This window comes from Schistocerca nitens, chromosome 3, assembly GCF_023898315.1.
Source record: "Schistocerca nitens isolate TAMUIC-IGC-003100 chromosome 3, iqSchNite1.1, whole genome shotgun sequence".
Classification (NCBI taxonomy): domain Eukaryota; kingdom Metazoa; phylum Arthropoda; class Insecta; order Orthoptera; family Acrididae; genus Schistocerca; species Schistocerca nitens.
Window position 1 is genome coordinate 750,806,248 of NC_064616.1, and position 23,870 is coordinate 750,830,117.

The window sequence follows — 23,870 nt, forward strand, 5'->3', positions numbered from 1 at the left end:
TCCTCATCATTTCATCATTCATGAAAGTGGCGAGTTTGGAGTGAATGAATAAAGGTAGTAAATTTGTACGGGCGCTGATAACTGCACAGTTGAGCGCCCCACAAACCAAACATCAACATCATCATGATCAACTGATGATGAGTCAAACTGAGCTTGGATGGCGTGTACAGGTACAACTGCCCATGCAGCTTCAACACGATACCACAATTCATCAAGAGTAGTATCTGGCATATTGTGACGAGCCAGTTGCTAGGCCACCATTGACCAGACGTTTTCAGTTGGTGAGAGATCTGGAGAACGTGCTGGCCAGGGCAGCAGTCGAACATTTTCTGTATCCAGAAAGCCCCGTACAGGACCTGCAACATGCGGTCGTGCATTATCCTGCTGAAACGTAGGGTTTCGCAGGGATCGACTGAAGGGTAGAGCCACGGGTCGTAACACAACTGAAATGTAACGTCCACTGTTCAAAGTGCCGTTAATGCGTACAAGAGGTGACGGAGACGTGTAACCAATGGCACCCCATACCATCACGCCGGGTGATACGCCAGTATGGCGATGGCGAATACACGCTTCCAATGTGCGTTCACCGCGATGTCGCCAAACGCGGATGCGACCATCGTGATGCTGTAAACAGAACCTGGATTCATACGAAAAAATGACGTTTTGCGATTCGTGCACCCAGGTTCGTCGTTGAGTACACCATCGCAGGCGCTCCTGTCTGTGATGCAGCGTCAAGGGTAATCGCAGCCATGGTCTCCAAGCTGATAGTCCATGCTGCTGCAAACGCCGTCGAACTTTTCGTGCAGATGGTTGTGGTCTCGCAAACGTCCCCATCTGTTGACCCTGGGATCGAGACGTGGCTGCACGATCCGTTAGAGCCATGCGGATAAGATGCCTGTCATCTCGGCTGCTAGTGATACGAGGCCGTTGGGATCCACGCGAGCAGTAATGTCGCGATACGATAAACCGTAATCGCCATAGGCTACAATCCGACCTTTATCAAAGTCGGAAACGTGATGCTATGCATTTCTCCTCCTTACACGAGGCATCACAACAACATTTCACCAGGCAACACCGGTCAGCTGCTGTTTTTGTATGAGAAATCGGTTGGAAACTTTCCTCATATCAGCACATGGTAGGTGTCGCCACCGGCGCCAACCTTGTGTGAATGCTCTGAAAAGCTAATCATTTGCATATCAGAGCATCTCCTTCCTGTCGGTCAAATTTCGCGTCATCTTCGTGGTGTAACATTTTTAATGGGCAGTAGTGTACATTCCTTACTGTGTCATGTGCCTACAGTGCCACCAGGCAGCTTTCGCTTTCACAGTGAGCAGTGGTCTGACACGTTTTCTTAGTTTATCTTGTTATATTACGTGTCATGCCTGTCAATGTTTTATTAATGTAATAAGTGTTGTGGAAATCAAATCATATTTATATAAGAGGCATCATGGTTTCTAAGTTTTATTGATGTAAGAGGTGTTATGGTTGTCAAATGTTGTCAATGTAACAAGTGTCATGGACACTACGAAAAGAAAGGAACCTGTATTAAGTAGTAATGTTTAACACAGCACACAGGTGTAGTGCTGGGAAGGCATGATGCGTGTGACGCTAGGCAGGCGAGAAGTGGAGGAAACGTAACAGTGTCCCCACACAGAGGCGAAAGCGGTTCGTTCACATCCACAGTCACTGCCAGACGTATCATGTCTATGAGCAAGAGCTATAACAGCGGTCATACAACAGAGGTGAACACGGAAATGGTAACAAGGCCTCCATGTTTGAGAGTCGTTTCAACCGAAGTTGGAAGTTTCCAGAAATTTGGAAGGCCTTCGATAGCATCAGGAGAGAGAAATGCTGCTGGAGAAACTCATCCAGAATTCCTGAAAAATAAGTATTCATGCTACTAGCGCACAGGAACAAGGTAGTTATTGTCACTACTGGGGAGCGGTTACTACAACAGCCGTCATCGGGAGCAGTCAATATAGAGTACCACTTCGATGCCGCTGCAGCAAAAACTATGAGAAGTCTGTCCACTTTGAGGGAAAGAAACGGAGATTTCGATAAGTATCCAGCGACACTTATTGTCTTCAGTTTTCTGCCTGTTGGTAAAGAACATGCTCTGTAGAATTTGTCTCTAGTAGCAACAATGAGTAATAGTCGGTACCAGGTGATTATAATTAAAATGTAGCTCCTCAGAGAGGTCCAATGTGGTCTTTAATTATCGTTTGGCAGCGAAACTTGATAGATATTCTAATACGTCAATGTGGAACCGATTTACACTGGAAAAAATTAGTTCCAGTTTTGACTACCAGGTGCAAATTTGGCGCTGTGAATGCAAGAAAGACATACACAAATGTTACCATGCGCAATGGATTAGGAACAAGATGTGGGCAGGAGAGGTCAAACAAGTGACGAAAGGTATAGTGTTCATTTTATTATTAACCGCCGCTTACACAATTTGTTCAATATGAGCATCGGAGACGCCGACGGGATGCCTACAGCGCCAGATTTTCACCTGGTGACCTGGAAAAGATAGCCACTCAGACTGGCAACACGAATGTGCATTTCGTGGAACTGTTTCAGCGTTACGATCGGCCTCATCTTAATACAGCCGTCAGGCGTAATGACATGAGACCTGGGGGTGCGCTGATGACAGAAAGCATGGGTCACATTTCAGTGGTGTCGGTGGAGTCTATCAGCAGGACGGGTTTCACTAGACATGGCCTGCACCTCAACAGGTATGCGAAGGGGAGGTTGGCAAAGCTTATAGGTGACAGCATAGGTGGGGGTGGTGGGATCACTCATGGGAAAATTCCTATAGTACTGGAAGTTAGAGCTGCACCTTTTTTAGATTGAAGTCAGCTGATAGGTATTCCTGCTTAAGGGAAGTCTCTCTAAGAAAGGAACCACTTTCAACAAAGCTTAGGTATCCGAGTAATGAGGGAATTAATATATTTCATCAAAATATACAAGTTGTTAGAGATAAAGTTAGTGAACTGCCTATAGATGTTGACTCTGAAATTATTGGTATGTCTGAACATTTCTTAAATAAGGAGATAATTCAGAGGCTTCCTTTACCAGGATACAGGTTGGCTGGCAGCTTTTCTAGGAGCTCTTTGCGGTGTGGGGGAGTAGCCATGTATGTGAAAAACGGCATCCCATTTGAGTCAATTGACGTTTCAAAGTACTGCACTGAAAAGGTGTTTCAATGTTGTGCAGGTGTGGTTAAATTTAGTGGAGCTAAACTCCTAACTGTTGTTATTTATAGATCCCCAGACTCCGATTTCACAACATTTTTGCTAAAGCTAGAGGAGGTTCTTGGTTCACTTTATACGAAATACAAAAAGTTAGTTATATTTGGTGACTTCAATATTAATTGTATAAGTGATTGTGCAAGGAAAAGGATGCTGGTAGACCTCCTTAATTCATATAATCTTATGCAGACCGTATTCTTTCCAACGAGAGTGCAAGGGAACAGTAGAACAACCATAGACAACATTTTTGTTCATTCCTCATTACTAGAAGGGCATTCTGTTAGCAAAAAGGTGAATGGCCTTTCAGATCATGATGCACAAATTTTAACTCTAAAAGATTTTTGTGCTGCAACACATGTTAAATATAGTTATTAACTGTTTAGGAAAGCTCATCCATTTGCTGTAGACCTTTGTAAACCTTATCAAGGAACAAGGGTGGCAAGATGTTTATAGTACTGATACAGTAGACGATAAATATAATGCTTTCCTCAAGGCTTTTCTCGTTTTCTTTGAAAGTTGCTTTCCGTTAGAACGTTCAAAACAGGGTACTACCACAAACAGGCAGCCTGGGTGGCTGACTAGAGGGATAAGAATATCTTGTAGAACAAAGTGGCAATTATATCAAAACGTTAGAAACAGTCACAATCTAAATGATGCAGCCCATTACAAACAGTATTGTGAGGTGCTTAAAAACGTTATTAGGAAGGCAAAAAGTATGTGGTATGCAAATAGAATAGCTAAGTCTCAGGATAAAATTAAAACCATATGGTCAGTCGTAAAGGAAGCGGCTGGTCTGCAGAGACAGGTCGAGGATATAGAATCAGTGCGTAGTGGGAATGTCCGTGCTACTAATAAGTCGCATATATGTACAGTATTTAATAATCACTTTCTGAATATAGCAGGTGAACTAAATAGAAACCTAGTCCCAACAGGGAATCATATAGCGCTCTTAGAAAAAAGTGTTCCGAGACTGTTTTCTGAAATGCTCCTCCATGATACTGACAAGAGGGAGATTAAGTTAATAATTAAATCACTAAAGACCAAGAACTCTCATGGATATGACGGGGTATCTAGCAGATTACTGAAGTATTGTTCTATGTATGTTAGCCTAGTACTTAGCCATATCTGTAAGTTTTCCTTTAGTAGTGGTCGGTTTCCTGACCGATTAAAGTACTCGGTAGTGAAGCCACTTTATAAAAAGGGAGACAGGGATAATGTTGACAATTTTAGACCTATTTCTATGCCATCGGTGTCTGCTAAAGTCATCGAGAAGGTTGTATATACAAGGTTACTGGAGCATTTAAATTCACATAATTTGCTGTCAAATGTACAGTTTGGTTTTAGAAATGGTTTAACAACTGAAAATGCTATATTCTCTTTTCTCTGTGAGGTTTTGGACGGATTAAATAAAAGGTTGCGAACGCTAGGTGTTCTCTTTGATTTAACGAAGGCTTTTGACTGTGTTGACCTCAAAATATTACTGCAGAAGTTGGACCATTATGGAGTAAGGGGAGTAGCTTGCAATTGGTTCGCCTCTTACTTTAAGAACAGAAAGCAGAAGGTAATTTTCCGCAATATTGAGAGTGGTAGTGATGTTCAGTCCCAATGGGGCACTATTAAGTGGGGCGTTTCCCAAGGGTCGGTGCTGGGGCCACTGCTGTTTCTTATTTATATAAGTGATATGCCTTCTAGTATTACAGATGATTCAAAAATACTTCTGTTTGCTGATGACACCAGCTTGGTAGTGAAGTATCTTGTGTGTAATATTGAAACAGTATCAAATAATGTAGTTCATGAAATAAGTTTGTGGCTTGTGGAAAATAATTAGATGCTAAATCACAGAAAGACTCAGTTTTTACAGTTTCTAACTCACAATTCAACAAGAACCGATATTTTGATCAGACAGAATGGGCATATTATAATCGAGACGGAACAGTTCAAGTTCCTAGGCGTTCGGATTGATAGTAAGCTGCTGTGGAAAGCCCATGTTCAGGATCTTGTTCAGAAACTAAATGCTGCTTTTTACCATTAAAACAGTATCTAAAATAAGTGACATTACAACACGAAAAGTAGTCTGCTTCGCATATTTCCATACGCTTATGCCGTATGGTATTATTTTTTGGGGTAATTCTTCTGATTCAAAAAGGGTATTTTTGGCTCAAAAACGGGCTGTTCGAGCTATATGTGGTGTAAATTCGAGAACTTCTTGTCGACCCCTATTCAATAGTCTGGGAATTCTGACATTGCCCTCACAGTATATATTCTCTTTAATGTCGTTTGTTGTTAGCAATATTAGCTTATTCCCAAGAGTTAGCAGCTTTCACTCAGTTAATAATAGGCAGAAATCAAATCTGCATGTGGAATGCACTTCCTTGACTCTTGTGCAGAAAGGAGTGCAATATTCTGCTGCATCCATTTTCAATAATCTACCACAAGAACTAAAAAGTCTTAGCAGTAGCTCAAAAACTTTTAAGTCTAAACTGAAGAGTTTCCTCATGGCTCACTCCTTCTATTCTGTCGAGGAGCTCCTGGAAGAGCTGAAAAATTAAGCAAATTCCAGTGTTATATTGTTGATTTTCTTTATTTAATCTTACGACTTGTCGCCTGAATATGTTTCTTATATTTCATTTTATCTGTTTCTACTATCGTGTTATAATTTCATGTATTGACTCGTTCCATTAGCATGGAGACTTCTTCTTTATTTGGTCCCACGGAACAATAAATAAATAAAAATTGGAACTTATTTTGCTTCGAGCGTAAATCGGTTTCGCATTAACGCATTAGCATATCTGCCAAGTTTTTCTGACATACGATAATTGCAGCCCACGCTAGACCTCCACGAGTAGGGGCACTTTAATTATAAACAACCAGTATATTCTGTGTGTGAAAATATACACAGGAACAAGTGCTGTCTTACGTTTGTCTTCTAATGTGCATAATTTGTGTAATTGCATGGGTAACGTGCAATAATTAGTATTTTCTGTGTGTCAGAATATAGAGAGGAACAAGCGCTGTCTCGCACCTGTCTCCTATTTCTTTTCGAATACTCGATTGTGAATTGTCAGAAAAAGTTGCAGGCAGAGTACTCATGCCTGATAGTGAAATATAAAATCAGGACCGGGAGTTGCTGGAATGGACTAACAATAGAGTGATAGAATGTAATCTTTCATGTGTAAAGGTATAAAGCCAGTGTAAGACGCCTCTCCGAGTAAGGCTGAACTATTAGGAAATAAGGTTTTCTTAAACTGTGTCGTTAAGGGCTTGCACCCTTATTCACTTCCTACAAAGACAACAACTTCGCCTCTCCATTACAAAATCACCTGTGCTAAGCATCCTAAGGAGAATTTCTCCCTCTCACACCATCAAAGGTAACTTATCGGACCTCGGTCCACATTGTGGTCAGTGTCCTGATTGCGCCACGGAGCCCACACCTTCGTCCCAAGTTGGTAATAGCACCTGTGCCGAGATGCGACATAGGAGGGCAGTTTCTTTTTTCAAGGTTCGATCGGTCGCGGAATTAAAATCATAGTGAAACTCCGATAAAGCTTTGAGCAGATGTATTGCACGTGGTCTCTAGTATGCCCGTCGATCGCGTCACTTCGCACTTTTCAGTTCTAAGCGCGTAGTGAGCACGTGACATTGCCTAGAACACTAGTACCTCCCACCGAGTGTGACATTCGAGTTTTTCATGTTGAGCGGTACCGCCTGATTTCCTGCAACCCATGTAACGTAACTGTCATGCGTGACAGCAAAGTGTAGCAACTGTGCAGCTGTACAGATGTTCATGATGCAGGTGGTCAGGAAAAGCAGCAAGTTTCAACCGATGATCTTGTTCAGCAAGTGGACCTGGCGATTCTAGAAAATCAACAAGCGAAGAGGAATATTGCCATCAGGCATTGTGCTATGAGGACACCATTTGGACACAGACAAGGAGGTGTAGGCCACCTAGAGAATTGAAGGAAAGCACAATGCTACGACAGATGCGTGAGTCGGAACAGTTACTATGTAAAGAATTAGCTGAAAGCTGTAGCTAAATGTCGGAAATAAATGACTTTGACGCTCTGAGATTTCCATTTCGCGACCAATCGGAGCATAAACATAAATAGCCCTCGTATATTTTATAAACGAAATACTTCTTACATGTTTCTTGGCACCACAAATGCTTACAAATGCCTCCTCAGAAACTATAAAATGCATCATATAACTAAGGAAAAAAGACCATAAAGAACAAGGTTCCGTCGTGTCACAAATCCAGAAAACACAATGGACCAAATCAAGTGTTCAAGACATTCTCCAGAATGTTTTCAAGAAGAGAAAAGTGTGTGCAAAGTTTGTCCACATACCTTGACTTCCGAACAAAACCAAGGAAGAGTGGACTCAAGGCGCGACTTGACTGAAATGAAACACGCGGATAATTCTTTTCTGGAAAAAACTATCACTAGTGACGAGGCTTGGTGTTATCAGTACGAATCCACCATAAAACGACAAATTACAGAAATTCACGTAAAGGATCGACGATTTGACGACATACCCGACATTCAAGCCAATGTGACGCAAGAATCCAGCAACATCCCAAAGGAGGACTTTTCTGAGAATTTCTCATAACTGTATGAGCGTTCTGTGCGTTGCCCTCAACTACGGGGAGGGAGAGACTACACAGAAAACATGTAGCGTTAAAACCACCATCTCCATCTTAACGATTCACTATATTTTTTATTAATTCAGTCTCGAAACTTTTTGGACTTTTGCGGAATATCTTATGCATTGTGAGTGCTCCACAGAGTGTACTTGAACGCAGCCTCACAGAATATCACCTTATAGGCCCCATGTTATCATAATCTTTCTGTATTGGCAAATTCCCGTCGTCATTTGGTTAAAAGCCACTGATAGTTTTCTAGTGAGGTGAAACGTTTCATCTTACTGGCTAGAGCGACCGCAAGGCAGTGGCCCCTAGGTTTGAATGCATTCCTAATTTACTTCCACTGGTCTCTAAGGTTAAAATTCTGCAGCACTCATCTTCCGCTATGGCGGAAATCTAGACCCAAGACTTCTAGTAGGTTCAAGATCTTGAGTTTTAGTTACGTCTGAGTATTTCTCCATGATTTTACTCCTAGACTGCCTGATTAACTCTTGTAATTTCAGGAGGTTCAGTGTGGGTCAGGACCGAAAGCTAAGTTAACTGAGCGAGAGTAAGTGCTCCTGAGATAATTTTCATAGTCTCTAATTGCTGAACATCCACTCTAATCACGTTAGCGCCGCTATTGCACACAGATGTACCAAAGCCAGAAAGAGCAGAGTTCATTAACATGTTTGCATCTCAGTTCTATGGTGTACCTGCCGGTTTAGCTAAAACAGCTCGACAGCTGATCAATTTCTGCTTCATATCGTTCTAGTAAAATGTGTACCATAGTTTACGGTCCAGCGTCACTCGCAAATAAAAAAGTGTGTCCTCATGCATTATGAGTTGGCTCTCTATTTGCGGTAGCAGGTTTCTAGATACATCCCTGTTATCGCTGCTCTAACTGTCTGAGACAACTACACTATGTGATCGAAAGTATACGGACACCTGGCTGTAAATGACTTATAAGTCCGTAACGCCCTCCGTCGGTAATGGTGTCAGTAAGGTGTTGTTCCACCCTTAGCCTTGATGACAGCTTCCGTACTCGCAGGCATACGTTCAGTCATGTGCTGTAAGGTTTCTTGGCGAATGAGAACCCATTCTTCACGGAGTGCTTCTCTGAGGAGAGGAATCGATGTCGGTTGGTGAGGCCTGGCACGAAATTTGGGTTCCAAGACATCCCAAAGGTGTTCTATACGATTCAGGTCAGGACTCTGTGCAGGTCAGTCCATTGCAGGGATGTTATGGTCGTGTAACCACCCAGCCACAGGCCATGCATTATGAACAGGTGCTCGATCGTGTTGAAAGATTAAATCACCATCCCCGAATTGCTCTTCAACAGTGGGAAGCAAGATGGTGCTTAAGACATCAATGTAGGCCTGTGCTGTGATAGTACCACGCAAAACAACAAGGAGTGTAAACCCCCACCATGAAAACCATGACCAAAACTTGACACCATCGCCTCCGAATTTTTCCTTTGGCACTATACACGCTGGCATATGATTTTCACCGGGCATTCGCCATACCCACACCCTGCCATCGGGTTGCCACATTGTGTACTGTGATTCATCATTCCACACAACGTTTTTTCATTGTTCAATCGTCCCATGTTTACGCTCCTTACACCAAGCGAGGCGTCGTTTGGCATTTACCGGCGTGATGTGTGACTTATGAGTAGCCGTTCGACCATGATATCCAAGTTTTCTCACCTCCCGCCTAACTGTCATAGTACTTGCAGTGGATTCTGATGCAGTTTGGAATTCGTGTGTGGTGGTCTGGACAGATTTCTGCCTATTACACTTTACGACCCTCTTCAACTGTCGGCGGTCTCTGTCCGTCAACAGATGAGATCGGCCTGTACGCTTTTGTGCTGTACGTGTCCCTTCACGTTTCCACTTCACTATAACATCGGAAAGAGTGGACTTAGGGATGTTTAGGAGTGTGAAAATCTCGCGTGCAGACGTAGACACAAGTGACACCCAATCACCTGATCACGTTTGAAGTACGTGAGTTCCGCCGTGCGGGCCGGCCACTGTGGCCGAGCTGTTCTAGGCGCTTCAGTCTGGAACCGCGCTGGTGCTACGGTCGCCGGTTCGGATCCTGCCTCGGGCATGGGTGTGTGTGATGTCCATAGGTTAGTTAGGTTTAAGTAGTTCTAAGTCTAGGGGACTGATGAACTCAGATGTTAAGTCCCATAGTGCTTAGAGCCATTCGAACAATTTTTTCCGCCGTGAGCCCCTTTCTGCTCTCTCACGATGTCTAATGACTACTGAAGTCGCTGATATGGAGTACCTGGCAGCACAATGCACCGAATACGTAAAACGTATGTTTTTGGGGGTGTCCGGATATTTTTGATCACATATTGTATGATGTATCACTTACTGTAATGTTTATATAGTATCACAGATCTCTGTGAAATTTCCATTCGTATTCCTGTAAGTTTTTTCCAGGTGAGCTACGAGCAGGTAATCGGCGTATACGAATTTTGTTAGACGATACTTCTGAAGTGTCTGCTATGTGGAAATTCAATAAACGAGGGACAGTTTCTGTTCATTTGTAGTCGAAGGAGACAGATGAGACTGAGGAGATGATAGTCTGTGGAGTATTATGGATGGAACCCATACTGGGTGTTAGGAAGGCTTAGGTGCTGTTCTAAACGTTTGTGGCAGCGCTGAGTTAGAATGGGTTCAAACAGTTTGTTAAAGATGGAATTAAGGCTTATGTGTTAGTGGGAGAAGGTTTCACCGGGAGGTTTATTGGGTTTCATTGGAGATTTTCCACGGCTCAGGTTGTAAGGTGAGATATAGGGCGGCTATGTGCAGCAATGCTATGTCTTACAGGAGAGAGAAGGTACTTTAAGAAGGCGGCAGCTAACAGTCAAGACGAGGCATTGTGTTGTGTTTTCTGGAGAGCGCTGCTTTAATGTCTTGTGTTGTAATTGGTTTATCTAATTCGGTTTGTGTCGTTGTGTGTAGGTACTGAAAGCTAGGAGCTGGGATGGTTGTACTGATACTCTGGTGGGATAGGAGACCATAGTGTGGTCGAAGATCGGATCTTTGAGAACACTGGGGATATCTTTAAGTATGACTCAACGAGGATGGCTTAATGAAGTTGTCCTGTAATGATTGGTTGTTGTGGAGGAGAGAATAATGCGGGGATGAATTTGTACCATTGTGGCAGGTGAATGCCTTCCAATACTTTTTTAGTTTATGAGAAATGTGATGTTGGTCTTTGTACAGACTATCGCCATTTCCAGCCTTTCATTGCCTGAATAACATTATACTAGATGTATTATAAGTGTAGCTGTCTGTGGCATGTGAGAGTATCAGGTGTGAAGGAAGGATCAACACAGAACACAGGATTCTCTTAGGAGGAGTGGAGTACGTAGGCTGATGGGGCAAAATTTGACGGTTAAATACGAGGGTGAGTATGGCTTGATATTATACAAGGTGGTTTGAAGAAAGGACACGGTATGGAATGCGTCATGATAATTGGTTGTCATTCGATTTGGGAATGGATAGAGTCCTGGAAGCGAATCCAGTTGGTATGACAACAGTCTTGTATAAATTTAGGGGTGGGGGATTGCAGCGGGTGATGTCTGTTGGGTGTAGTGTAGAGGACTGTGGGGACTATGTGGAGATGATTTTCAATCGGACCGAGGACATTTTCAGTGATGCGCCAAAAGAAATTAGGTGAAGTGAGGACGCCATTTGGCATGGAGATGTTTTCAGGTTGGTTGTATTGGGTTAGGGAAACCTGGTCAGCTCGTGGGGTGGTAGTAAATCGACGTCACCGCGCAGGTTTGGGAGAGGAGAGACTATGGATAAAAAGATGTGTAGCAATAATATGTGTCGAGCAGGTGCAGTATATGTGGATGAGGACATCATAGGGTATAGGGTCGTTGGGGATACTCACTGCAAAACGGCTCTGAGCACTATGGGACTCAACTGCTGAGGTCATTAGTCCCCTAGAACTTAGAACTAGTTAAACCTAACTAACCTAAGGACATCACAAACATCCATGCCCGAGGCAGGATTCGAACCTGCGACCGTAGCGGTCTTGCGGTTCCAGACTGCAGCGCCTTTAACCGCACGGCCACTTCGGCCGGCTATACTCACTGCCTGAGAAGAAAATGAAGCTTCCAGAAATCATACTTGGATGTCAATGTAACTTCGTATACATACACACCTTTGATGATTTTGTAAATAATTAGAGTTGCAATTCTCTATGACACGTAGAACGGCCACGAGAGTGCATTAGTGTTATTCGTGTCTAGTGCTGTTACCAGGCCTGGTAGAATACGTAAGGGGCGTGAAAGCGTCAGATATTGAGTGATCACTGTCAAAATCTCCCCACGTACTCGAGTGAGACAGCATTATCAACACCTCAAAGAGTTTGAAAGAAGCCTCATTGTGTGCCTCCATTTTGCCAAATGATCGGCGCAGGGAACGTGGGGGGGGGGGGGGGGGGGGCATGTGTACGCGTCGTCAACGTTCCGGTAAACCACGTCTGACAACCAAAAGGGAAGAATGCAGTATTCTACACCAAGCACAATGCAGCCCCTTCATATTTGCCCTCGCCACTCCAGAACCGGTAATGGTCTCCCTGTAACATTCTGTGTCATCCTGCACCATTGGTTACAGACTAGAAACACGTAGACTACGGAATTACCATCCCAAACGTAGGCTGCTATTAACACAACACAGAGGGCTGCATAACTAACGCCATGTCGTAGGAACCATGATCTTTCTTGTTATAACAAATAAACAAACGCCGTATGGGTCACTTCTTTTATTACCAAATCCCGGTTTCAGTTTGCGCTCCAGATCATCTTCACGCCTGGCGAAATGCAGGAAGCAGTATTCTCCTGCACCCAGATCCAAAAACTGAGGTGTTTAAAACACGATCTGTAATGTGTCTGGACTGAAAATCCAAAGTTTGTAATGGACGTCAATGGATTTCAAAAATGTTTTAAAGGTTGTAGTGGACGGCAGTACCTGTGCTCTCTAGAAACGATATGACTGGACGAGTCACAATTTTGGTTCTTCTGGTGTGTCCTCTACTCGCAGTTGAAAAACCCTGATGCCTTAGTGAATTCCACAGTGTCTCTCCTCGGGATGGGTGGCATGGTGAACCGAGTTTCAGCGCGTAGGTGCACTCGCTCGCAGGATGGAACCGGCGCTGGGGAAATGCGCAAAAAAATGCCTACTGTTCATACAGTGGCAGAGGTGGAGGCAAAATCGATGAATTTCTTTGGAAGAAGTGAACGTTTAATTCATGGACACTGAACAGTAATTCTTCGATAAACGTTTTGACTAGACATTTCTCCTGCCTACATGATCAAGTGGCAGATGGGACGTAGAGAAGAACACAGTCTTCAGGCTTTAGTAGCCGAACGAAAAGATTCCCTGAAGTGAGAGGACCCATCGAAATCTCGCCAGCGATGTCTGACCACCATTTCGCCTCGGTCGGATGAAATAACGAAGTTTACACACGACGGAAAATCCTGCAAACTGTGGTAGCTGTTGAACAGTACAAGCGGGTGCCAAGTACCAAATTCTCCTCCTATATTGTAAAATCAATAAAATCCAGTCTGATAACAGCTCTGAGTACTTATCGGTTTAGTGCAGATAATATGTATGACATTTGTACCTATTCAGTATTTTTTTTATTTCCTAGTTAAACATCTGTTTTTTCCTTTAATCCATTGGGATGTGTGACTCTGGCGACTAGAAATATAAATTCTGGTAATCTCTTATAAGTAAATCATTTCAAGTCACTTTGTCATATCTGCTGGGAATCTGAAAGTAATTTACAATAATGAAAAGAAACTGAATCACAAAATTAAAGCAAAAATAAAGCGAACACCCACAGCAGCATACAAAAACAAACAACCTGTCACCAACTTAAAAACACAGAGACAACAACCAATACCGATTCTCCATATTCGGGAGTCACCACCACCAACATAGACATACACAAATTATCTAATCATCCGACTGTGCACAAATAGCCAGTTTCCAGCAATGGTACACTGTCTCTTACAACAAGTAAGCAGCCCATAGAATAGCCAACATATTCAAGAAACAACGGCTAAAAATAGCCTACAGGACAAACAACTCAATATGGAGAAAACTAAGAGACACCAACACAAGCACATACAAACACAAGACATCTGGTGTTTACCAATTGACGTTTTATGTGGGACTGACAAGGAGAAACTTTAATACCAGCTACACAGAACATGGAAGAGCATTAAAAAATAACAGCTGTCATTCTATATCTGCTGAACACCTTATGGACATGAAACACAGCCCAACAAACGCAACTCTGATTTGAAAATTCTTAAAAGCCGGAACAGCCCCCCTCCGTACAAAAACTAATAATTTTATTGAAGAAAACTGTCAAATACAAAAATCCATAATTGAAGAAAAACAAGTAATAAATGAAAACACAGTACTCTGCAAGGGAACTCTGTTCTCTGTCCTCAAAGAACTATCAAACATCAACCGGTAAACAACCAAAGCGTCTCTTCCAAACACACACACACACACACACACAGTCTTTCACATAGTATTAGCTAATGGTAGGCATAATCATAACATGCCCAGTCGTAAAAATTTCGAAGTAAATAACTGTTCTACATTAAGTTCTATATGGTTACGGATGACAAACTGCGAAACAAAACAAGGTAGTTAAACAGCATAAAATCCAGGAAATCCACAGCATGCGGTAACAAGAAGATAATAAAAGTCCGACTGATGATCTTGAAACTACAACGAAACTTGTCTATGGAATAAAAATAAAAATGAAAACTGTGTTTTCCTCAAGATGGGCAAATCTATACTGTTTCATATATTGATACATTTTGCACTGTTATCAAGAACATCAGTACACTGGTACAAAAAAAAACCATACTAATATGATGAGAACCATTGACAAATGGAAAGGGTATCATGTGCACGGAACAGCTGTTACAGAGTGGATAAGCCTCCGAACCCCACGTTCTGTGAAGAGTCGTGGACGTCCAATCTTTCAGCGCCTAGTGGCTGTTTCACTGTCCTTCTACTTCTTTCCGTGGATGCTCACGATAGGAGCACGTGAACATTCGACCATCTTTGCCGTTTGCGAGACACTCGTCCACAGGCTGTGCGTAATAACACAGGCCAACGATGGAAGAACTTTTTTGCTGAAAATACCTTATTCTTACGTTTTTTAGGGTGTAAAATCCAAATATGATAGTTAAGAAACTGTATCACCCACCATATCTTCACATTTTACAGTTAAATTTATTAAATTAAGCGATGTTTTGAAGAATTTAACAGCTATTATATAGTTAAAATAATTTAAAAAGGAGGTGTAATGAATGTAGATGACGTTGGTAGCACTGCCGAAAAACATTTACTGGCAAAAAAAGATCGATTCTATTTTTGTGTTAACAGATGGTGTTACGTTTACTGTCAACGTAACCTCACTTTCCCGTTTCCTGTACATGTGCTCATTACAACGTCTAATCGTGTTTGTAAAAACTCTACTGACAGTTTTTTTGTATTGGTTGTGAATTTTTGATTAAAAAACACCAACGAAACATTACAGACTTTGTGAAAAAGATTTAGCTATCATACTTTGGATCTAAACTTGGTGATCAAGATAAATCTTGGACGCCGCAAAATGTATGTTATGTGTGTTGAAGATCTGATAAAATCGTCCAAAAAGGAGATAAGCCTTTAGATTTGCTGTTCCTATGATATGGAGGGAGCCAAGGAATCATTTCGATGATTGCCGCTTTTGCAGTTTTGATATTACTGGTCATAATTCGAAAAACAAGAAGGTAATAGGTACAATCTGATTGATGTGAACCAGATGATGATGAATTCCATTGTAATACAGAAAGTCTAGAGCCCAAATTGTTTACTCACACCGAGTTTAACGACTTCGTTAGTGATCTGGGCTTAACGAAAGAGAAAGGTGAATTGCTTGGCTCTAGATTAAAAGAAAAGAACTTATTGGCAGTTGGAACCAGCACATACATGTATAGAAAGAGAGAGCAGCAATTTTCCAAGTTTTCTCAACAAGAAGGTGATTTAATGTACAGCTCAGACATTCCCGGTCTAATGAATGAGTTTGGTACTGAAGACAAAAAGGAAGACTGGAGGCTGTTTATTGATTCATCTAAAACTTGTTTAAAGGCTGTTTTATTACACAATGGTAACAAAAAAATGGCTCTGAGCACTATGGGACTTAACATCTATGGTCATCAGTCCCCTAGAACTTAGAACTACTTAAACCTAACTAACCTAAGGACAGCACACAACACCCAGCCATCACGAGGCAGAGAAAATCCCTGACCCCGCCGGGAATCGAACCCGGGAACCCGGGCGTGGGAAGCGAGAACGCTACCGCACGACCACGAGATGCGGGCACAATGGTAACATGTATGCATCTATACCTATTGGACATTCTGTGCATATGAAAGAAAGCTATGAAAACCTAGAAATAGTGCTAAATAAAATAGGCCATTCTGCTCATGGTTGGATGATTTGTGGCTTTTTAATGGTACTAAAAGCCACCTGGGTTATGACTCTGTGGAAACTTCTGGGAAGTAAAGTGTTGTTTTGTACTACTTACCATCGAACACGACCCATGAGCTCCAGCCACAGGATGAGGCAGTGCTTCGATCCTCTGAACACCACTGGCATCAAGAGGTGATGATATACTGGCAAAATCATGACGAGAGAACAATAAAAAACAACACTTTAGGAAACACTTAATCAAAGTTTGGAAAAGATCTATGATAATCTCTAAAATAAAGTTTGGTTTTCAAACGAAGTGAATGTTTCTATACGATCTTACTCCAGTTTCTGGAATTGTATTTGTACCAAGTACAACTTCTGAATAACTAGATCCTGAAACTTCAGAACCTCTGAGATCACCACCCCTGATATCAGAACCAAAAGAAATCAGCTTCTCAAACTGAACCATCAATTGAGTCAATTAGGAATCGAACGGGAGTGCCCATATTGTTATTAAACACTTTTTACTCTGTTATAGAACCCATAACTAATTCAGATGGACATTCTGATGTTGAAATTACTTATATGTTTTCTAAGCTACTCCTTACTCCAAAGAAGAAAATAACTAAAATATCCAACAGAACATCAACAATGAATAGGAAAGACATTATTTAGAACAAAAGAATTAGTTTGAAAACAAGATGGAACGACAATATTCTAAGTTCAGCCAGCTCTTTGCAGCCCCGTCAAAGACACCAATGAAAATGGCCAGATTGATGAAGGAAAAAAAGTCGTGGTTTGTGATGTGTGCAAAGAAGATGCAGGAATGACATCAGGATGTGCATAGTCTACGGTGATTATACCCATGAACAGGGTGTTGGGTTTAAAAAAGAGGACAAAGAAAGATTCACACGTCCAAGCTGCAGTGACAATTGACTTTTGCTTAAAGTAATAATTCTTTAATAATGTAGTTTTTCGTAACAGTATATGTTTTTGTGAGCCAAGTAGTGTTATGGCATTCCTTAAATAAAATACACCTATTAATTCAATAGAAAATTATAAATTTGTGTACATACTTATATAAATCCATAACTTTATTTGAACAAAATGGACAGTTTGCGAGAAAATATGTATCTTAGATGCAATACATACTATAAACTGAGATATGTGATTGAAGTGTAGTGTTTTACACATATTTCAATAAAAATATTGGTTAGGTCATATTGAGTACACGGCGTGTACATGACCGAAACAGGCGACATGGCGCAGTTGTTAGCACGCTGCACTCGATTTCGGGAGGACTATGGTTCAAGTCCCCATCCGGCCATCCTCAGGTTTTCCAAGATGTCCTTAACTCACTTAAGATAAATGCCAGGATGGTTCCCTTGAAAGGGCACGGCCGATTTCTTCTACATTCTTACCTAATTCGAGCTTGTGCTCCGTATCTAATGACACCGCTGTCGACAAGTCTCTATTCTTCCTTTTCCAACAATCCCATAATCAAGTTTTGGAAAAATCTGTTATTATAGCTTAACAAAACATTTCAGTTGCTCTAAATCTTGTTGTTATGTGCTTCATAGACTGCAATTTACTTTGTAATTAATTAAAATTACGTGCTATGTCTTCTAAAAATTACAAAAAATTGAATCTTAGGATGACGGTTCAAACTCGCGTGGGGCCATCCTGATTTAGGTTTTCGGTGATTTCCCTAAATTGCTTCAGGCAAATGCCGGAATGGTTTATTTGAAAGGGCACAGCCGATTTTCTTCCCCATTCTTTCCTAATCCGAGCTTGAACTCCGTCTCTAATTACCTCGTTGTCGATGGGACGTTAAACACTAATCTCGTCCTCCGCCTCCTCCAGAACACCTCATCATTGAGTGTGCGGTACATAGACATGTAACAGAGGAAGTAATGTGCTGAGGAACAAAAGGATACACAACAGAGACAGGGATAGATTGTTGTGTGATCTATTGAAAAAGATAAGTCAGAAGGCGTCATCATAAGATCTAGAATTACGAGTATATCTTCAGTAAGACACAGAAATTTAAGAGATAGTACCCAGGGACGTCTCAGGAAGGACGGCAAGTCGAAAAAAGATAGAAACCAACGTGAAGGAATAGGAGTACAAGTGCAGATCAAGGAAAAGAAGAGGGATCACACAAGTGGACAGGACACTAACACGATAGCAACAATTATCTTTGATCGATTCGTCGACTGCATGTATGACGTCATACGAACGGAACAAATGAAACACTGTAGCTATTTCATGTAAAAATAGCTATCGATAAGTAAACTTATAGAGCATAAAAGATCAAAAGTACATTGATTTACTGAATAATTTTTATTGGTAATAGGAATCTGCTGAGGCGTGTCAAGGGTGTGAATAAGCAGAGATTGTCCCTCTGACCTGACATTCCATACGTGCTCTAAGAAACTAATTCGTGTAACAATCTTATGCTCCGCGAATTGTTAAAGTCGTCAGAGAGGTAAATTCAGTAACATCATATCAAGGAAGCAGCACGTACGAGCTGTGAAGACCTGTGCCCCATTACATGGTTGCTCCAGCCTTACATGCTTCTTGCGCTGGTACCATGAGGTGATACTCCGGACGATAATAACAGATCAAAATTTCTTTTGCCTTAACAGTCATGACACAAACGTGATGTACTATTGTATACTTACAAATTGGACAAGAAGACAGATCAGATTATGAGACAAATACTATGATGAGTATTAGAATATTAGAAAATATACACTGAGGTGACAAAAGTCATGGGATAGCGATACGCACATGTGCCGATGGCGGTAGAATCGCATACACAAGGTATAAAAGGGCAGTGTGTTGGTGGAGAGTTCATTTGTACACCAGTGACTTATGTGAAAAGGTTTCCGATGTGATTATGACTGCAAGCCGAGAATTAACAGACTCTGAACGAGGAATGGTTGTGGGAACTAGATGCATGGGACAGTCCGTTTCGGAAATCGTTATGGAATTCAATATTCCGCTATCCATAGTGTCACGATTGTGCCGAGACTACACATTTCAGGCATTACCTCTCACCACGGGCAACGCAGTGGCCTAGGGCCTCCACTTAACGACGGAGAGCAGCGGCGTTTGCGTAGAGTTCTCGGTGCTAATATACAAGCAACACTGTGTAAAATAACCTAAAAAAATCCATGTGGGACGTACGACGAACGTATTCGTTAGGACAGTCTGGTGAAATTTGGCGTTAATGGACTACAGCACTAGACGATCGACGCGAGTATCTTTGCTAACAGCACCTGGCTCGGGACCATATCCGTTGGACCATAGACGACTGGAAAACCGTGGCCTGATCAGATGAGTCCCGATTTCAATTGCTAAGAGCTGATGGTAGGATTCGAGTGTGGCGTAATCCCCACCAAGCCATGGATCCAGACTGTCAACAAGGCACTGTGCAAGCTGGTTGTGGCTCCATAATTGTGTGGGCTCTGTTTGCATAGAACGGACTGGGTCGTCTGGTCCAACTGAGTCGATGATTGACTGCAAATGATTATGTTCGGTTACCTGGAGACCATTTTTAGCCATTCATAGATTTCACATTCCCAAAAAGCGAAGGAATTTTTATGCATAACAATGCGCCATGTCAGAACGTTCTGGACAATTCGAGGGAATGTTTTGGCCACCCAACCCCGGCATTAATCCCATCGAACATTTACGGGACATAATCAGAAGCTCAGTTCGTGCACAAAATCCTGCACCGGCAACATTTTCGCAATTGTGGAAGGCTACAGAGACAGCACGGCTCAATAATTCTGCTGGGGGCATCCAATGACTTATTGAGTCCACACCACTTGCTGCGTTACGCCGAGCGGAAGGAGGTCCGACACGATATTAGGAGGTATCCCATGACTTTAGTCACCTAAGTGTAGTGTAGGAATGTTTGCGCTCCAGGGAACCAGTGACAAACGGTGCGGTTAACGAAAGGAATTCAGCTGTGGTTGCCATGGACGTACGCATCTAAGTCTGCTAATACCAGTAATTATAATATACAACTACTGGCCATTAAAATTGCTACACCACGAAGATGACGTGCTACAGACGCGAAATTTAACCGACAGGAAGGCGATGCTGTGATATGCAAATGATTAGCTTTTCAGAGCGTACACACAAGGTTGGCGCCGGTGGCGACAGCTACAACGTGCTGACATGAGGAAAGTTTGCAACCGATTTCTCATACACAAACAGCAGTTGACCGGCGTTCCCTGGGGAAACGTTGTTGTGATGCCTCGTGTAAGGAGGAGAAATGCGTACCATCATGTTTCCGACTTTGATAAAGGTCGGATTGTAGCCTATCGCGATTGCGGTTTATGGTATCGCGACATTGCTGCTCGTGTTGGTCGAGATCCAATGACTGGAATCTATGGGTTCAGGGGGGTAATACGGAACGCCGTGCTGGATCCCAATGGCCTCGTATCACCAGCAGTCGAGATGACAGGCGTCTTATCCGCGTAGCTGTAACGGATCGTGCAGCCACGTCTCGATCCCTGAGTCAACACATGGGGACGTTTGCAAGACAACAACCATCTGCAAGAACAGTTCGACAACATTTGCAGCAGCATGGACTATCAGCTCGGAGACCATGGCTGCAGTTACCCTTGACGCTGCATCACAGACAGGAGCGCCTGCGATAGTGTACTCAACGACGAACTTGGTTGCACGAATGGCAAAACGTCATTTTTCGGATGAATCCAGGTTCTGTTTACAGCATCATGATGGTCGAATCCGTGTTTGGCGACATCGCGGTGAACGCACATTGGAAGCGTGTATTTGCCATCGCCATACTGGCATATCACCCGGCGTGACGGTATGGGGTACCTCGGTCACCTCTTGTTCGCATTGACGGCACTTTGAACAGTGGACGTTACATTTCAGATGTGTTAGGACCCGTGGCTCTACCCTTCATTCGATCCCTGCGAAACCCTACATTTCAGCAGGATAATGCAGACGGCCGGGGTCGCCGAGCGGTTCTAGGCGCTACAGTCTGGAACCGCGCGACCGCTACGGTCGCAGGTTCGAATCCTGCCTCGGGCATGGATGTGTGTGACGTCCTTAGGTTAGTTAGGTTTAAGCAGTTCTAAGTTCTATGGGACTGATGACCTTAGACGTTAAGTCCCATAGTGCTCAGAGCCATTTGAACCAGCCAGGATAATGCACGGCCGCATTTTGCAGCTCCTGTACGGGCATTTCTGGATACAGAAAATGTTCGACTGCTGCCCTGGCCAGCACATTCTCCAGATATCTCATCAATTGAAAACGTTTGGTCAATGGTGGCCGAGCAACTGGCTCGTCACAATACGCCAGTCACTGCTCGTGATGAACTGTGGTATCGTGTTGAAGCTGCATGGGTAGCTGTACCTGTACACGCCATCCAAGCTCTGTTTGACTCAATGCCCAGGCGTATCAAGGCCGTTATTACGGCCAGAGGTGGTTGTTCTGGGTACTGATTTCTCAGGATCTATGCACCCGCATTGCGTGAAAATGTAATCACATGTCAGTTCTAGTATAATATATTTGTCCAGTGAACATCCGTTTATCATCTGCATTTCTTCTTGGTGTAGCAATTTTAATGGCCAGTAGTGTAGTTTTAATTTAATTTCATATAAACAATTTACAGTGTATATGTTGAAGTAGATCAGTGATATATCATGCTGCTATTTATGTAATAATATACCTTTCTCTTTCTGCAACAGTCAGCACTGTTTGTTATAGTCACTAGGTGGCTAAACCTATGTGTGGTGGTAAATAAATAAATAAAGACCTATCAGTATAAGTGACACAGTAAATCCGAGCGGCCACACGACCGTTTACAGGTGCCTGACCGTAGATGAAAACGTTCTCAGCTTGCTCCTGGAATCACACAATATTCGACACAGTGAATAATGTTGTCCGGGGTCTATAATAGTTCGTGGTGACCCCTACACTGAGAATGACATTTACAGCACTAGATTATCAATCTCCCACGAAAGGTGTCGGAACCCTTGTTAGATTTTCAAATAACGTCCGGGAATTCAGCCAGGTAACACTTTCAGCGACCGCCGATATTTCGGCTGGAGAACACCCCGCCATTTTCAAGGGAAACTGCAACGGACAGGGGATGTACAGGCAAATTTAAAACTTCGGTTCTCGGACTGATGCAGGAAAGATAACACACACACTTAATACTAGTACCACCAAAGATGACCGAAGTCAGAGCTATCGATAGTGAGACTACGAACTAGCAGGTGAGGTAACATTGACTCTGTCCCTCTGTTTTTTGACAAGGGAGAGAGCCGGATTCCAAACAGAGTTTAAACAAAAACCTCCATCCCTGTTAAAGAGGTTGCTCGCTAATTTAATCTCAACTGCCTTCTTAATAACACTGTCCCAATTGCTGGACATGTATGCCAATATCTTGGTGTTATTACATAACATGAGGTGACCAGCATCCAAGCAATGTTAGGCAATAGCAGATCTACTCGGCTGCTGTAATCGTGTCTGCCGTTTATGCTCAGTACATCGGTCCTCCACGATCCTGATAGTTTGACCAATATATGCCATGCAGCAGCTACAAGGAATGCGATATACACCCGCCTTACGCAGACCAAGATCATCCTTAACAGAACTCAAAAGCGCTCTAATTTTAGATGGAGGTCGGAAAAACATTTCACAGCGTATTTCCATAAAATACGACCGATCTTGTTGGAGGTGTTTCCTACATAAGGCAAAAAGGCAGTAGACTTAGGTGTCGACTCAGAATTATCATCAATCACCCGATGTACAGTTGGTCGATAGCGCAACGCACGTTCAATCTGTCTGTCACTATAACCATTTTGACGAAACGTAACTTCAAGGTGGGGCAGCTCAGCTGGCAAAGTCTCAGCGTCAGAAACGACATATGCCCTGTGTACCAAGGTATGAAGTACCCCTTCACGCTGAGCCGGATGGTGACAACTTTTATCCTGTAAGTACAAGTCGGTGTGAGTACGTTTCCTGTAGACTTCATGTCCCAATGATTCATCATCCTTCCTCCTAACCAAAACGTCAAGGAAAGGAAGACAACCGTCCTCTTACACCTCCATCGTAAAAAGAATGTTCGGGTGGATCGAGTTCAGATTTTCTAGAAAGGCACTCAAATTCTCCCTACCATGAGGTCAAACAACAAAGGTATCGTCAACATATCTAAAGAAACAGGCGGGTTTCTATGGCGCCGACTCCAATACACGTTCCTCGAAGCCTTCCATAAACACATTTGCGATCACAGGGGACAAAGGACTACCCATCGCAACTCCATCTGTCTGCTCGTAATACTGGTCATTGAATAAAAAGTATGTGGATGTCAACACATGCAAAAAGAGATTAGTTAATTCAGCACCAAACCTAGCCTCAGTTAACCCCTTTTTATATAATAACACCGAGATACTGGCATGCACGTCCAGCTATTGTGAAAGTGTTATTAAGGAGGCA